The 18,004-nt window shown below is 40.0% G+C and overlaps 1 pseudogene; it reads left to right on the top strand.

The window, feature by feature from the left end:
- LOC102288292 (mitochondrial-processing peptidase subunit beta-like) overlaps window positions 1-16,230 on the top strand; it is a 57,389-nt pseudogene extending 41,159 nt beyond the window's left edge.
- The last annotated feature ends 1,774 nt before the right edge of the window (window positions 16,231-18,004 follow it).

Raw genomic sequence — 18,004 nt, forward strand, 5'->3', positions numbered from 1 at the left:
ACTATGATTAAATATGCTATAAACAATTTCACTGATTTTTTTCTGCAAACCCAGTGTATAACCATAATGCCAGTGTGACACTGAGTTGAATTCAACACCTATTTATTGAATGAATGCACAGTGAGAAACAGAAAGATGAATTCAAGGTCCTTCCCTGAACCACTACCTACAGAACCACTGTCTGTTCAGGAAGATCAATGTATACACAGCTAACTTCCCATTATTTACTATATCCTACATACAATATGGAGAAGGCAACGGCACCCCACTCCAGTACTCTTGCCTGGAAAATCCCATGGATGGAGGAGCCTGGAAGGCCGCAGTCCATGGGGTCGCTGAGGGTCGGACACGACTGAGCGACTTCACTTTCACTTTTCATTTTCATGCATTGGAGAAGGAAATGGCAACCCACCCAGTGTTCTTGCCTGGAGAATCCCAGGGACGGGGGAGCCTGGTGGGCTGCCGTCTGTGGGGTCGCACAGAGTCGGACATGACTGAAGCGACTTAGCAGCAGCAGCAGCAGCAGCAGCACATACAATATGGTTCTTTTATTTCTTTCTTAAAGTTTCAGCTTTCCTCAGTCTCTCACTCATACCTACTTTATAATTTTGAATCCAGGATAAATTCATAGTTGAACCAGTTTATTGTTTCTTTTTTATAATTTCAAATATTTATTTCTTTAAAATGGAGAGAATTAAGAATATTTGAGAAGTAATTTAAAGATATAATCCTTTAGAAATCTTGCAATATTTCTGCAACTAGAACAATCTTTTTAAAGTCTTATTTCACTGATTTAACTTCCAAACTTCATTTAATATTTAATGATTACATAATGTACTAACAAGGCACTTTCATATTAAATATATAAAAAAAACTAATGACTCTTGGTAGTGTTGATGGTTAGAAGAAAATTTTCAAAGGTATATTTTTTGTTTTAATGTGGGAACATGTAAGTGGTAATCTATTAGTGTCTGCTTAATGAAATTGTTTTTGAAACCCTGCCTGTTAACCTTTAACCTTGAAGCTCGTGCATAGTTTCCTTATTCATTAAATGACTAACTCACCGACCAGAAATATTTATGAGCTCTTGGCTCAGCCTGAACCTTTCTGGCCTAGACTAGAGACTGAGGAAGTTTCCAGAATGATCTCTGCAGCCTTCTCCTGAGACATATCTCTGGCTGCCCCATTTATTGTCCCTTTCCTAGTCATACCACATGCCAAGCTCCCACCTCAATCTGCTCCCTTTTCCAGTAGGCACATTTGTATCTGGTATTATTGTGGTGGCTTTTTTACTTTGCAGTTACTTTTATAGATGTTTAATCAGGTGCGCCAGTGAAAAGATGCAAAGTGAAGAGTAGGCGTTTCTAAATATTTCTTCAGAAAGCAAATTCAGCAATATTCCATCTCGTGTCTTGTTTTCCCCCAGAGGCAGCAGCGGAGACACTGATTCCTTGAAGGTGAAGCCTGGAGCCACAGCTTAACACCCATGAAATTGTTTTTCATGCCTATTATTGTTCTCACCCTCCACTCTGGATAAACAGGCTCAGAAGTGGTGTATATGTCAAGTTGTTTTCCTTCTGAAAGATGATCCTTAAAGTCACTTCAGAAAACAGAAGGATAATTCTAGAGATAAAAAAGGAAGCCACGATTATATTTAAAACCTCTCAGTAAGCTAAAATGCTATTCACAGAACTGTAAAATAATCTTCCATAGTTCCTAACTTTCAAGTAATTTAGAACAACAGGACTTATAAGAAAAGATGCCTTATGAGAGTAATATCTTGGGTTATTTTCTTGAAGGTAGTTGAGAGGAAACAACTACTGCATAGGCTGATATGGGCCTACTTCAGGCTATAAAACAGTGAGCATCTAACTCTTGAAAGGAGTAAAGAATTAACAAACAGTGGCATGGGGGAGAACAGCTGTGGTAGTGGCTCATTTTCTTGAAAAAACCAAAAAGGCTGGTCAAGAGAGAATGGTCTTTCAAGATTGCTTTGGAAATCCTCTAACACAGAAGCTTCACCTTGAAGATACCTCTGCAGTCCAAGGTCAGGGACGGTGGGTCAGCTTTTCCAAATGTACTCAATGCCCCAGGTCCCAGGCTAACAATGACAAAGGGAAGGAGATGCTTAGTTTAAGAATCTAGAATAAAACACGCTAAAATTCATCTCAGGAAGTTTGGAAGATTACTTTTCCCATGGTGGCCATACCCAAGCCAGGATCACAAGTATGTTTATGGACAGAGCCCAGTCTTGTATCAGGTCCAAGTATCCCCTACTTTTCAAGAGTTCACTTTACTCCACCTGGCTGTTATGAAAGATTTACATCAGTACCTGTTTTATCTAACCAAAAGAAATCTGAAGAGGTTTTTGCTATCACACAAAAAGACAAAAAATGAAAATAGCATTTAGTGTTGGTCTTACAGCAACTGTTACAGAGGAAGCATGCATGTGAGCAGAGGGAGGGGTACCACCAAACTCCGTCCTGGGAACTACACTCAGCATCAGCCTCCACACCCTTGAAGTGTATCTGTGAGCGTCTGTGCTTCATCTTCATTTATTTTGTGCTTCTGTTAGCAAGACATGCCCTCAGGTAATTGCTTCTTCACTTTAGGCCATTTCAGCTTAGGAAAGGTTTCATAGGAACCTCTAATTTCAGATAGCAGAGGGATATTTGAACATTTCAATAAAATGGCTGGACCATTTACACAACTAGAGGAATCCACATGATTCCCCAGGTGAAGGACTACGGTCTATGAAGTAAAGACTACATGTAGGGCCGCAAAAGAGACACAGATGTAAAGAACAGACATTTGGACTCTGTGGGAGAAGGCGAGGGTGGGATGATTTGAGAGAATAGCATTGAAACATGTATCTTACCATATATAAAATAGATGACCAGTGCAAGTTCGATGCATGAAGCAGGACATCCAAAGCCAGGGCTCTGGGACAACGCAGAGGGATATGGTGGGGAGGGAGGTTGGAGAGGGCTTCAGGATGGTGGGCAGGTGGACACATGTATACCCGTGGCTGATTCATGTCAATGTATGGCAAAAAAAATCACAATATTGTAAAGCAATTATCCTCCAATTAAAATAAATTGATTTGTTAAAAAAAATCAAGGACTGTAGTGGGTAAATAAAATAGCAATTTGTGATCACAAACCTCAAGGAGATAAATGAGGCAGTTGAGGCCTTCATGGGCAGACAGAGAAGCAGAAGCAGCAGTCTCTCCATTCATGGGGTTCAAACAAAGAAAACTGTGTTAGACAAGATTGAACTATAAGAGAATTCGGCTGCAGTTTCCGCGGGCCACATAAATAGGAGGAGGTGGGGAGTATTTTTGTTGAAGAATGGTTTTCTGGAACTTCATCAAAGTGAAAGAAGACCCTATCTAGTTAGTCAGAACCTATCAGAGACACACCTTGAAAGCTTAAAACCAACATGCAGTAAAATGAGGGTCAGGTTCTCAGACCTCAATGAAAGGTATTGGTACAAAGGTGCTCTTTACTGAAAAAAAGTCTTTGGCTGAGATGCTGACATTAAAGCATAAAAGCACTACTCATCAATTAAAACAAAGATAGGGAAAACTAGCTGTGTCAAATGTCTTTGTATTACCTTATTTTACCTCAAGAGTATGTGAAGTTATAAGAAAAGAGAGGCTCAGTGAAGCAAAGCAGTTTTACCAATGTATTCTAGCTAGTAAGTTACTACCCAAAATTTAAATCTAGAATTGAAAGTTTCTAGAGTCCCTGCTACTTCCATAAGCTGCTGCCTCCATATGCAGCCCTGGGCTCTGCGAGAATGAAAGAAGTAAAAGGCCAATAATGCTTTGAAGAGGAAAGTCGGAGGCTTTTCTGTTACTGAATAATAAGGTAACCCCTGAGGGATGAATGGATAAAGCATTCTGCATACAGGGGCTAATGAGAGAAAGTTAATATGTCAGCTTTTGCTGGCTCCAAAGTCCCCATCGACTGAACATCAGGATCCTACTTCCTCTTCACTTGAGATTCTCCCCCCTTTAGAATCTCTAGGAAACCCCGGAGTGTTTTGGGAACAGCAGACTAAAGCTACCCTTCAGTAACACTGCTGTTCTTTCTCGGATCCCTGTTGCTTATTCACGTCCCTCGGGGTTCTACCTGCAGCACTGCCATCTCTCAGACATCTCCCCGAAGTTAATGGTCGCCTGACACTGCTTCTCTCCTCGTCTCTACTCTAGTTACCCATAAACCCAAACGCCCGAGTTCTGGGCCTATATATCCAAATGCCTGAGTTCTGGGCCTATATATCCAAATGCCTGAGTTCTGGGCCTATATATCCAAATGCCTGAGTTCTGGGCCTATATATCCAAATGCCTGAGTTCTGGGCCTATATACTCAAATGCCTGAGTTCTGGGCCTATATACCCAAATGCCCGAGTTCTGGGTCCGTATATCCAAATGCCTTTCAGACATCTCAACAGAATATTCCCAAGATATCTCAAACACAACACATGCAAAATAAGTTGCCTTCTTCTCCAAAAGTCTTTTCCTCTTGTCAGTTGAATTTTTATGAATAAAGGACGCCAGGACCCACAGTGATAGTGATTCAAGTCAGAAAACTGGCATCATCCTACTTGTTTTCTTCAACCAGACACCAAGTCCCTCATTTTTACCTTCCTGACAACAGTTCATATTTCCTCTCCATTCTCTGAAGGGTGAGGGGGTAAACCAAACACTCTTGGGCTACACCCACTTTTCTATTCACACCTTTGCAAGCCTCATCTTCTTTATTTCCTTCCTTGTTTCCTACCAGGATCACCCTTCTTAAATGCATATGGTATCAAGTTACCACATCCCTACAATGCAAAGACCTAAGTTTGATGCTAAAGTCCCTTCATAATTTGCTGCCTACTTATTCAACCAAATCTGGCCCATTTACATGTTCTTAAATCTATGACTCCCAAACAGCATGTGAAGACTATACCGGGGCTCAGGATGTAGATTGTGAATAGTAGAGTTCTACTTACTAAGAATAAGAAAGTTAGATTATGCATACTTGATATGTCGAAGAAGAAACAAAGGGTGGCTTGCTATTTGAAATAAGCAACACTGTGGAGGACAAAAAATACTGAACTTGAGCCACTCCCTTTTTATGTTTCTAGAGGTTGTTTTTGGAGTATAGTTGATTTACGATGTTGTGTTAGTTTTAGTTGTATAGCAAAGTGAATCAGTTATACATATACATATATTCACTCTTTTTAAAGATTCTTTTCCCATATACAGCTACTCTTTTAATCAAAGCTGTTCTTCTGGTGTTCCATCCTCCAACTAATTAAAGAACAATCAAAGCAAATAGGTTTGGAATTAAAGTAACTTCATTGAGAATGTATAGCCTGAGTATAATTTGAGTAAGAAAGATGACTGAATGAATGCCAGTGGAGGTTGAAAACAAGACTGATGGTTTAAGAAAGAACCATTGGAGACTTAGAAAAAGATGAAAATTATTAACACTGAGAGATAAAAACAGCCTATTGCAGAGTCTGGGAGAAATTTTTCCTAACTGTAAGGCAAATGGAAGTGTACTGAGAAAACACAATGAGAGCCTGGTCATGCTTTCCCTCATGAAACAGAGCAGCCCTAGCAACCTGAGAAGAGTCCTAAGACACACAGAGTTCTTTCTCTTGCTTAAAGACACGCAGTCTGTCTAAGCAGAACTTCACATGTGGGTTGCTGTCTTTTGAGATAGAGAACTCTTTCTTACCTTGCTCTATTCCCAAGTTTCTGGCCCTACTTGTAGACTATTAACTTCCTTAAGACAAGATGGTGTGTGCCTGTGTGTGTGTGTATGTGTGTGGTAAATGCTTCCATATGAGGCTGGTTCATCATACGTAGAATAGCGAATAGAGTGGTAAAGATGTAAGTGAAAAACAAAATGGTCCATGCTAAGAAAGAATTCTGGTTCTTTTAAAAAGAAGAAGAAGAGGGGAGAAAGCAAAACATTTTTATAGCACTTGCTATTCTAGGCATTAATCCAAGTGCTTTTTATGTATTACTCGATGTTTAAAACAATCCTGTATTCGTATAAACTGTGCTGTGGTAAAATGAAACAGATAATCCCCAAATCTTCATAGTTAGCATAACCTACGTTTATTTGTTGTTTATGCAAAGTTGGTTTTGAGTAAATAGGGATTGTCCTCCACTTGGTAGCTCAAAGATTCCTACTCCTTCTATCTTGTGATACTACGTAAGGGCGCCCTGGTAGAGGAAGAGGGGATGCAAAGGCAAACCAGCTCCTACCTGCCCCAGCCTGGCAGTGACTCATGACACTTCCACTCCCAAGCCATTGGCCAGAATTGGTCCCGTGGCCTCAATCACAGCAAAGACACCTGGGAAATGTCAAGGAGCTCCTGGATATCCTAGTGAGCACTAGCTGTCTTGTTCACAACACTTGTGAGAAAGGTAATAGCATAACCCCTGTGATGAGAAATTGAAACAAAGAAAAAATAATTTACCCAAATCCACATTGTTAGTAAGTGATAGACTTGCGATTTTAACCAGACAATCTGATTCCAGAATTTGTGCTTTTAAAGATTATATTATGTAGTTGATCCTTGAACAACATGGCTTTGAATTGCATGGGTCCATTTATATATGCAGATTTTTTTTCCAGTAAATATGTGCCTCAGTATTACATGATTCATGGTTACTGAGGGCTGACTGTAAAGGGACATGTGGATTTTCGACTGCACAGGGTTGGACACCCCAACCCTTGCATTGTTTAAGGGACAACTGTATTGCCTTTCAAAAGTAATAGAGGTGCTAGTGATTTTATTAATGATTTGTAACAGAGAAAACTGGGGATGGAGACAGAAAATTCTCTCTTGGAACCCCAGAGCCAGGTTACACTAGCCCCAGCTGGATACAGAGGATTAGGAAATGAATGTGCAATCACTGTTCTGTAAACCTGAGAAGGACCCAACCAGAAGGCTAGTGATCAACAAGGACAACTGAGAGAAATCTCTGCATCCCACTTAGTGACACACACCTAGTCCAGATACATCTCTCTCTAACTGAGCAGCATGGAAAATATCAACTCAAGACTTACAGGAAAAGTATTGAAAATCCAAGATAAAGGGAATAGGAGATTGACAATACGGGAGTCTATTCTCTAGAGCAAGGTGGCAAAACGTTTTTGTAAAGATCCAGATGGTGAAGTTTTTTAGGTGTTATAGATCATACTGTTTCTGCCACAATTATGTAACTTGACAGAAGGGTACAAAGCAGGCGTGGTGTTCGTCACTCAGTTATGCCTGATTCTTTGAGACCCCGTGGGCCCCACCAGGCTCCTCTGTCCATGGAATTCTCCAGGCAAGAATACTGAAGTGGGTTGCCATGCGCTCCTCCAGGAGATCTTCCAGGCCCGTGGATGGACCCAGGTCTCCTGCATTGCAGGCAGATTCTTTACCATCTGAGCCACCAGGGAAGCCCAAATCTTCCATAGGCAATACATAAATACAAAGCAATCAATAGAGAAATACAAAGCAGCATAGGCAGCACATAAATAAAGAGGTATGGCTGTGTCCTGATAAAACTCTGTTTACCAAAACAGATGACTAGATTGGTCCATGGACTATAGTTTGCCAACCCAACACTTGCTCTAAAAATGAGGAAATTACCAAATAGAACAGATCATTACACATTTGAAAAATAATTGGGTAGGAATCCAAAATCTATAAATCCAAACGGTGATGGAATCGTTTATCAACAAACAAGTGACAAATATTTTTAACAAGCTATTGTTAAAAGAGATTCAGTTTATATAATTCTGATAAAAGTCCGAATAGGTATAATTTAACTCAAAATTAATTTGTGGTAGAAAGTTATATAGTGTCCGACAGTAGACAGTAGCCCACCAGTCTCCTCTGTCCATGGAATTCTCCAGGCAAGAATACTGGAGTAGGTAGCCATTCCCTTCTCCAGGGGATCTTCCCAACCCAGGGATCAAACCCAGGTCTCCTGTATTACAGGTGGATTCTTTACCGTCTGAGCCACCAGGGAAGCCCATGTGTACTGTACGTGTATATAATATATATATATGCCTGTTATGTTAAGTGAAGTAAGTCAGACGGAGGATGACAAATATTGTTTGATATTGCTTATATATGGAATTTAAAAAGTCAAATAGATTAGAATAGTGACTGCCAGGGGTGACGGTTAGGTTAAATGGGGAAATTTTGGTTAAAGGATATAAACTTTTTTTATACAATGAAAAAGTTCTGGGGATGTAATGTACAGCATGACTACAATTAACAACCCTATGTTACATACTTGAAGTTGCTAAGACAGTAGAGCTTAGATATAGTCACCACAAAAAATGATAGTTTTGTGAGATAGATGTGCTAATAATTTCACTGTGACATTCGTTTCACAATATATGTGTATCAAATCATCACGTTGTATACCTTAAACTAATAGTATTATGTGTCAGTTATCTCCCAATTAAGTTGGAAAAATATATACATTCATACATATGAGCCAATTTTATAAACATTTATTTAAAACTGCATAAGATAATGAGATGGCTGGATGGCATCACTGACTCGATGGACGTGAGTCTGGGTGAACTCCAGGAGTTGGTGATGGACAGGGAGGCCTGGCAATGCTGCGATTCATGGGGTCGCAAAGAGTCGGACACGACTGAGCGACTGATCTGATCTGATCTGAAGATAAAAACAGGATAAATACATAAATTGTCAATAGTGAGTTAAGATGTAAGAATATAGGAGGCTGCGTCTTTTTTTTTTATTATTTGGGGTTTTCTACATAAATATTTCATAATCAGAAAATTTTTTAAAAAAATACAAAAGAAAACTCAGGGGCTTTTGAATCAGAACTGACATGGATTCTCTACTACTCACTAGCTGGTGATCTTGGACATATCATATCTTTGATCCCCAATATTCTTATTTGCAAAAAGTGAATATGATCACATTTACTTCACATGATTTCTTGAAGAATTAAATGAGTGTGTGTGTGTGTGTGTGTGTGTGTGTGTACACAGAGAAAGAGAGAGAAAGGAGGGAAGCTGACTATTGTGGCAGAGAGATTTCTGTGAATAGTGGGTAATGAACACTTTTCCTAGTCAGGGTTCAGTGGAATGTAAAACAGTTTCTGTCAGGAGTTGAGACAGAACTGGAATGCAGAAAGAAAGGACTATGCTTTCTTTTCTGAACTTGGAGCTGAAAGAACAAGCTTCTCTTAGAGGGAAGCCGGCAAAGAGGTCCCAGGGATTAGGAAGAGGGCCAAAGTGGGCTAGACACAACAGGAAGCTCGGACAGCAAGCATGTCCCTGCCCGATGCATGGGTGCAGCTTGATGGGAAGGTGGTGGCTCCATTCCTGACCTTACCCCTGAGAATCTGCTCCTTAAAAACTCCACAAGCTGCAGAACTCTAGGACAAAGCCCAGGATTTCAGTAGAATCACTTTGGGAGGAGATGGAGAAGACTGGGAGAAGGAAACAAGGAAGATCAAAGAGAAGCTGGGAAGAAGGGATTTGTCTCTCACAGCAGTGTCCTTGGAGCAGAGGACCCTCCACACGGCTCAGGAATCTCCCGTAGATGACTGAGTCCCATACAAGACACCGCAGAGGCACCAACAGCAGTTAGGCAAACAGTTCCTCAAATATGCCTGCACCTCCAAGGGCCACACGAGTTGTATCTTCATATCAGGAGCACTTTCCAAATGCTCCATCTCTCGTCTCCTTTGAACATTCCTGCCCTACCCTACATCCCACTAAGCACACAGGGGCAGGTCCACGCACGTGCACACACGTCTGTCTTTTGGCTGACTCCCTATTTACACCTCTATTTCTCAGCATTGGCATTCTTATCCCTGATGTCCAGGAGGGTTAGCTGTGGCTTCTAGAACCCTATGCTGAAACCAGCATGGCGCTCACTGATCTACAGTGGCATTGCCTTGCTTTTCTCACCCACTGGACTGTGGTACACAAACTGAGGACAGAGATGGGCATGGCCATGCTTCCCTAGGCTCCCACCTGGCACACTAATGTAGCTGGACTCCTCTTCCAGTCACTTCAGCACAGCTCCTTCACCACCATGCCCAACATAACTCCCCTAGGTGCTTTAAGACCTAATGCCCAGCATGCAAAGTGGTCTCAGAAATCCTAGACTGGAAAGCAAAGAGGAGCTGCAGGCAGTAGACATAATGAGGAATGATGGGCCCAGGCTATGGTAACAGAGAGCCTGCAAAACTGCTGTATAATTTCAATCTACCCCACTTTCCGCAGTCCTCCCCATTATTCCACATTTCCTGCAATGTTATTACCCAAAGCCTGGGCAGAGATGAGTGTATAAAATCTGTTTACCAACTTGGACGCTTTTGCTCTTCATACCATCTTGAGTGTAAATCTGTAGCTTCCCTCTTCTTGGCAATAAGTTGGCAACCCATTCTTGTCAAAACTATGGAGATCATGCCCTTATTAGTAAGGAAATCAGAACAACTTCTGTTTATTGAGTGCTTACTCTAAGTCATGTCCTATGCTAAATTTTACATACATTATTTCACTTATTCCTCACAAAAAATATTTGAGATGAACATTATTGTCCCAATTTTGTGGATAAAGAAATTCTAATGGAGTTTGAGTAACATGCCCAAGGTTACACATTTACAAAGTATTCCAGTCAGAATGTGAAACAAGCCTTTCTGTCCTGTCCAAAGTGTACTGCCAAGAATTACAGATATAAGGGACTCACTAGAGATCACTCAACAAAAGTTCAGTTAGAAAAGACCCCAATATCAAATTAAATGCCAAACTCTGATGGTAAGTGACTTATCTAAAAGACCAAGGGTCAGTTTGAACTACTGATAAGTAGGCAGCATTTAAGAGACTTCGATTACAGAGGTAGCAATCACAGACCTCAAAAGTATGTTGGAAGATGACCCCAATTAACACCACTGGGCATACTCGGTTTAGATGTAATATCATGTAACTGGTACAACATCCTTAAAGTTCCAGGTTCTGTTTTCCAGGGTCATTGATGACAGTTTTGTTTTCAGAATAAACAGGTAGAGTGGGATAAAGATTCCCAGTGGATAGTTAGTCTTTAGCAGTGTCTATGACCCACATTTTAAGCCCTAGAAATAAACACAGAACACTTGCCAAAAGGCCTGTCCATCATGTCATTTTAGACAAAGATAAACCCAATTAAGTGTAACCAACAATGTGAAGAAAGTTGTTGAGTATAGGAGAATTCCTCATCCTAAAAAAAAAAAAAAAGCAGCAAGACAAATTTACTTTTCTAGGGGGGTTAAGAATACCTGAAGGTAATGGGATTAACTCTGACATCTGTGCTTAGATTTGAACTCTTGGTGGAAGAAAAGCTTATAGCTTAATTTTGCAAGACCCAGCAAGGAAGCTTTGTTGGCCAGTAGGGAAATGGAATCTAAAAAAATTGGATTAGCGCTCCTGATATAAGGACTTATGTGATCAAGAGGAACATGCAATTATAAGCAGTTGTACTAGACAAGTCTTTTCCTGTGTGATGCTTCAATTTTAGAAAAGACCACAAGCTGGGTAACCAAACCATGACTTATCTATCCCATCCAGCAAGTGAGTCGGTCCTGTACTGAGACAGCTTTGCACCTGGTAACTAGAAAGACTAAATCCTTCTTAAAGACAACCGTTTTGAGTTCTAATGTTCTTCTTTTTAGAAAAAGGAAAAAGTCAGCTCCTGGAAAAAGAAGGACTGCTCCTTCACTTGAAGTTCCTACCTCTACCTCACTACCCATTTTGGTTAGGAACCATCTTCCATTTTCCATCCCAAACTACACATGAGCCAGTCTCCAGGATGACACCCTTCCCAATGGTCTCATAACCCCAGTCATATAACTCATGATCCAGTCATTTCTGAGCCTTCTTATATGAGAATGTGAAATGTAAACTCTGTCTTATTTTTGTAGGTCAGTGTCTAGCATAGTGTCATATACGTGGCAAGTTCTCAAGAAAAGTTTCTTTAAATCAACTTTTCCCCAATAAAAATTTTTTTAAAAAAGAAAGGATTTCTTGAATGAATCCACAAATGAGTAAAAAAAAGTAAGTAAATGGTTAACCCTCAGGTCCTCTGAAGGCCTGTTCTGGGGAGATGTGCCTGGGTGATCTTTCAGAACATTTTCACTCATTCTGTGTCCTTCAGATGAATTGCTTAATGTTGTTGAGGTTCAATCTTCTTACTTATAAAATGAAAGCAAGTCTACTAATTTCATTATGTTATTGTGAAGCTCAAAATAAGTAATTCATGCTGGGTGCCTATCCATAACCCAGACACTGTCCCTCCTTACTTTACGTTCAGTGTATCTTCTACTGAAAGAAGTTATCTAGTGTTGCACTGGGGCAGCAGTCATGCTGTAATGGGGTAAAATGGTAACTTGGCCCTAATAGCTCAAGTGTTTGAGTCTGATGTGTTCAGAGGATTTTTATCTGGTGGTGGGGGTAGGGGAATGATGAGGACTATATCAGTTTCTCGATATAGCTTTCCTTACAACAGAAACCTTGTACAATTAGAGTACCTGGGGCTTCCCTGGTGGCTCAGAGGGTAGAGCGTTTGCCTGCAATGTGGGAGACCCGGGTTTGATCCCTGGGTCGGGAAGAGCCCCTAGAGAAGGAAATGGCAACCCATTCCAGTATCCTTGCCTGGAGAATCCCAGGGATGGAGGAGCCTGGTAGACTACAGTCCACAGGTCACAAAGAGTCGGACACGACTGAGCAACTTCACTAAGAATAGTGCTCAAATTTCTACTTCCCAAAACATTAAAGAATAAATATCACAAGGAATCTCCTTGGCTCACAACATCTAAAATGCATGGATAAAAGATGTAAAAATGGTTATCTGAGCTGCCAGGAAAATGATGGAAATCATCAGAGGTTAAAAATGCAAGAAAGCACAAATCTTTAGAGGTAACCAACCATCCTGAAGCAATGGGTCCCTGTGATCATTAACTTATCACTGGTGGCCTAGAGTCTTTATTTTAATTGACATCAAGCAGGGTTGGGAATACAATGCCTAGAAATTGAACCAGATGAAGACAGAAAAAGATCCATCTTAAGTAGTTTAGGACACAGAAGTTGACATTTTTTTTTCTCCAAGGTATTTTATTTTATTTTTTTAATTTTATTTTATTTTTAAACTTTACAATACTGTATTAGTTTTGCCAAATATTGAAATGAATCCACCACAGGTATACATGTGTTCCCCATCCTGAACCCTCCTCCCTCCTCCCTCCCCATACCATCCCTCTGGGTTGTCCCAGTGCACCAGCCCCAAGCATCCAGTATCATGCATCGAACCTGGACTGGCGACTCGTTTCATACATGATATTATACATGTTTCAATGCCATTCTCCCAAATCATCCCACCCTCTCCCTCTCCAGCAGAGTCCATAAGACTGTTCTATACATCAGTGTCTCTTCTGCTGTCTCGTACACAGGGTTATTGTTACCATCTTTCTAAATTCCATATGTATGCGTTAGTATACTGTATTGGTGTTTTTCTTTCTGGCTTACTTCACTCTGTATAATAGGCTCCAGTTTCATCCACCTCATTAGAACTGATTCAAATGTATTCTTTTTAATGGCTGAGTAATACTCCATTGTGTATATGTACCACAGCTTTCTTATCCATTCATCTGCTGATGGACATCTAGGTTGCTTCCATGTCCTGGCTATTATAAACAGTGCTGTGATGAACATTGGGGTACACGTGTCTCTTTCCCTTCTGGTTTCCTCAGTGTGTATGCCAAGCAGTGGGATTGCTGGATCATAAGGCAGTTCTATTTCCAGGTTTTTAAGGAATCTCCACACTGTTCTCCATAGTGGCTGTACTAGTTTGCATTCCCACCAACAGCGTAAGAGGGTTCCTTTTTCTCCACACCCTCTCCAGCATTTATTGCTTGTAGACTTTTGGATCGCAGCCATTCTGACTGGTGTGAAATGGTACCTCATAGTGGTTTTGATTTGCATTTCTCTGATAATGAGTGATGTTGAGCATCTTTTCATGTGTTTGTTAGCCATCTGTATGTGTTCTTTGGAGAAATGTCTATTTAGTTCGTTGGCCCATTTTTTGATTGGGTCATTTATTTTTCTGGAGTTGAGGTGCAAGAGTTGCTTGTATATTTTTGAGATTAGAAGTTGACATTTTTAATGCAAATGTAAACCAAAGGAAGAAAACCTAACCACAAAGAAAACAATAAAGAAATGTTCTTATCTCAAGCTCACCACTGGATAGAGTCTATCTTGAAAAATTGCTGTTCACAGTGGTCTTCATGATGGTTTAGACCAGAAACTAGAATTGTGATCCCACAATATTCAGCTTTGGAATTTAACTTAAAGTGATTCAAGATTCATAACAAGTTCCTGGATAAATATTCTTAAATCAAGACCTCAAATAGTTTCCTCAAGTAATTACAAACTAACTGAAATATAAAAATTATAAAAACACAAGAGGAATAAATTTTTTAAGTAAAAAAAAACTGCAAGAGGAAAAAAGTCATTGGAATGAGAATAAATAACAAGAACAAGATCAATAACAAATGACAAGATTATAGCTACAAGACTAGATGATATTGGAATTCTAAATTAATAAATATAAAATAAGTAGACTGATTCTCTTAATAAAGAAATGAGGATATTTGAAGTATAACAAGATATCAGAAATTACAGAATTTGACCAAGTGGATCTTACAAAAGAATCAAATAAAACTCCCGGGTGAAAAGAAACACACATAGTAAATGAAACTAGAAAAACTAAGCAGATGTACACCATTAGATACAATGGAAAAGAGTATTAATGAACTGGAAGAGAGAACTGAAGAGCTACTCAGTATTCAACAGAGAGGAAAAGAGATTGAAAAAATAAAACAGAAGTTAAAAGACATTGAGAAGAGATGGTAGCAGTGGATGTCTAAGTCATGCTGATGCCCATGGTGTGGTAGTGGTGGTGGGGTTTCATTGAGAGGGTCCTGATCAGATGGGCCAGTGGGTTGTCATTATAACTCAGAGACAACAGATTGAGAAATACACAAACCACTGTACAAGTTGCTCTGAATGTTCCTGAAACATAAGTAACATGTTTGGAAAATGAACTCAGAGTGGTCTCTGGAAACTCTGGATTGTCATATGCACCATTCGTCTCTGGATTAATGTTGGAACTTGATATGAAAATAAGAATAATGGAACAGCTCATTCTCTGGAACATTCAAACTTCAAGGTCACCAAAAAGAAAATGAAAAAAAGGCTGCTCATTTCAAAGCCTATACCTCCAGAAAGCAGATGATATATTATGCCAAAGAATTCTCTAAAGATTTGTCAAGATCCGTAGAAATTCTTGCTGATGTAACACAAAACAGTACATTGGGGAAGCAGAAACTGAATATGAGCACAGAGTAATCCTTGGAGAGATGCATTAAGTGATATGCAATTTACAAAGAGTTGTTTTTTATTATCTTCATGCCACAGCATATCAAAATTCTGCACTTGGATGGATATTTGGGGACCAACTGAAAATGTCAAATCTGTAAATTATTAAGACCTTGTGTATACAAACACTGGAGAAGGTAATGGCACCCCACTCCAGTACTCTTGCCTGGAAAATCCCATGGACGGAGGAGCCTGGTAGGCTGCAGTCCATGGGGTCGCTAAGAGTCAGACATGACTGAGTATACAAATGCACATTATAAGGGTACAAGAATAGTTTTCACTATGACTGGAGGAATCTCCTATGATGGAAAGCTTAAGTTAGCAAAGTTTCATTTTGGTGACTTTTTGTGCCCACACAAAGGAAAAAGAACAGCTCTGCCTCCCTGTTAATTCATAGGAAATGAGATTTGTTTGATGGACGACAAGTTGCCTTTGATACACCTTGCAAGAGATGTTGAAGTTGTTGGTTACAAACATCAAAGGTACAATCTCTCTTACAGTTGCAAACATACTCATGGGCAACTCGGATTGTCATTTCAGAGGGTTGAATTTATCTAGTATGCCAGCCCATCTCATCTGTCATGACAACCTCTGCCATAGCTTCTAGTCTTTCCACGCTTCTCACACAGATACAGGGTCGTGGGGAATCTGTATGAATTGTCAATCTGACGTTGTTGCAGACATGCTACACGTCATTCAAACAGAATAGATGTGACTCTGTATAAGTCTCACTGAAAGTAAAGTTGCACAAAAATTCTTCTAAAACATATTCTTTGTAGCTCTATGGTTCAACTCCACGAAGATACCGGTAGGCAAATATTATATTATAAAAGAATTCCCAGTATCCCTGAGCTTGGAAGCAGGAACTGATGCTGTAGATATTGAGACAATTCAAAAGTGTGTACCAAATATAATTTTATAGGGGTTCAGTTACTGCTGCTATTGGTTCTGTTGAGTAAGATTTTAACTGGATTAGTAGTACCATGTTAATTTTGTGATTAAAATGCTCTCAGTCAAAATATTTTGAACACACTTATTAATAAAACTGATAGCTAAAAGTTCAAAGCAAATAAAGAAGGTGTGATACATATATAGGCTTATGAAATACTACTCAGCTGTAAAAAAAAATTTTTTTGCCATTTTCAACAACATGGATGGACTTGGAACACACATTACACCAATGCCAGTCTCCTAGTTTTGACCTTACTCCATAGTTGCTGCTGCTGCTGCTGCTGCTGCTAAGTCGCTTCAGTCGTGTCCGACTCTGTGCGACCCCATAGATGGAAGCCCACTAGGCTCCCCCGTCCCTGGGATTCTCCAGGCAAGAACACTGGAGTGGGTTGCCATTTCCTTCTCCAATATTCCATAGTTATGTAAGATGTAATCATTGTGGGAACCTGAGTGAAGGGTACATAGAACCTCTCTACTACTTTTTGCAACTACCTATGAGTTTATAATTTTTCAAAATAACAACCTATTTTTTAGCCAAGCCCTTATTTTGCCACGTTTTTGGCAGCAAGGATGAACAAAACGGCTTTATACCATACTTCCCTGCAGTAACTTTATAATCCTTTTGGGCGAATAGGTAAGATGAAAATATATTAAAGATAGAAATAACAGGAAAATGGTTGTAGTCATATGAGTAATGCTAGGGTTACAAAGTCCAACAATTTCAAGACTTCAGTACTGAGTCTTTGAAATAACAATTCAAAGTGCCAACTGTTGAGAAATCAGCCTTGTTTCGGTGTCAACTTCATGCCGTTAAGGTGGACAGTACAGTAGGGTATATCCAATATTAGACCAAAAGGGCTTGCCCCAGAACAGCCTTCAGTTTTCTGTTTGGAAAATCATCTAAAATAGATCTTGCCACATACATCATTCATGTGCTAAGTGGCACGCCTTTTCCATAACTGATCACCACTTGCCCACCCAGGCCACATGCCAACCTGAGTAATAGGGTGGAACCCTGGGCACAGGTCCTGGTTACTAGGCCAGCTGCCCATGTTCTGGGAGGACCTCCAGGGGCACACAGATTATGTGGACCCTCCCTGACATAGAGCAATCCATCACTTCTTGAGTGACCCTTCTCCTCTTGTATTAGTGAGACCCACCTTACCAAGGTCTGCTTTCCTTGGCACTGAGCCATTAGAGATTGTTGTTCTTTATTCACCCATTTCTTTTCTTAAGAAATGGAAAGCAATTTGTTATGTAATATTCTGTGCCTACAATGGGATATGTATTATATATAAAGCCACTGGCCAACAGAGGATTCCTAACATTAATGATATAATTGACTCTGGCTGTGTCCTTGTCCCCAGTTTTTCCCACCTTCCTGCCTGTCCCACAGACATAACCAGTTTCCTAAATTTTGTGTTTATCATCTCTTGCTTTTTAAAAATAGTAGACTACAAGGTAGGTATCCCCAAACCATCGTGCTTGACTCTCTTTGTGTTTTGCTATGAATAATATAGATTGTGCTCCCTTCTATTGATAGTATTATACATATACACAAGAGTTTCCACACTTAGGCCATAGAA

The sequence above is a fragment of the Bos mutus genome, chromosome 6 (assembly GCF_027580195.1).
Source record: "Bos mutus isolate GX-2022 chromosome 6, NWIPB_WYAK_1.1, whole genome shotgun sequence".
In the NCBI taxonomy this organism is placed as follows: domain Eukaryota; kingdom Metazoa; phylum Chordata; class Mammalia; order Artiodactyla; family Bovidae; genus Bos; species Bos mutus.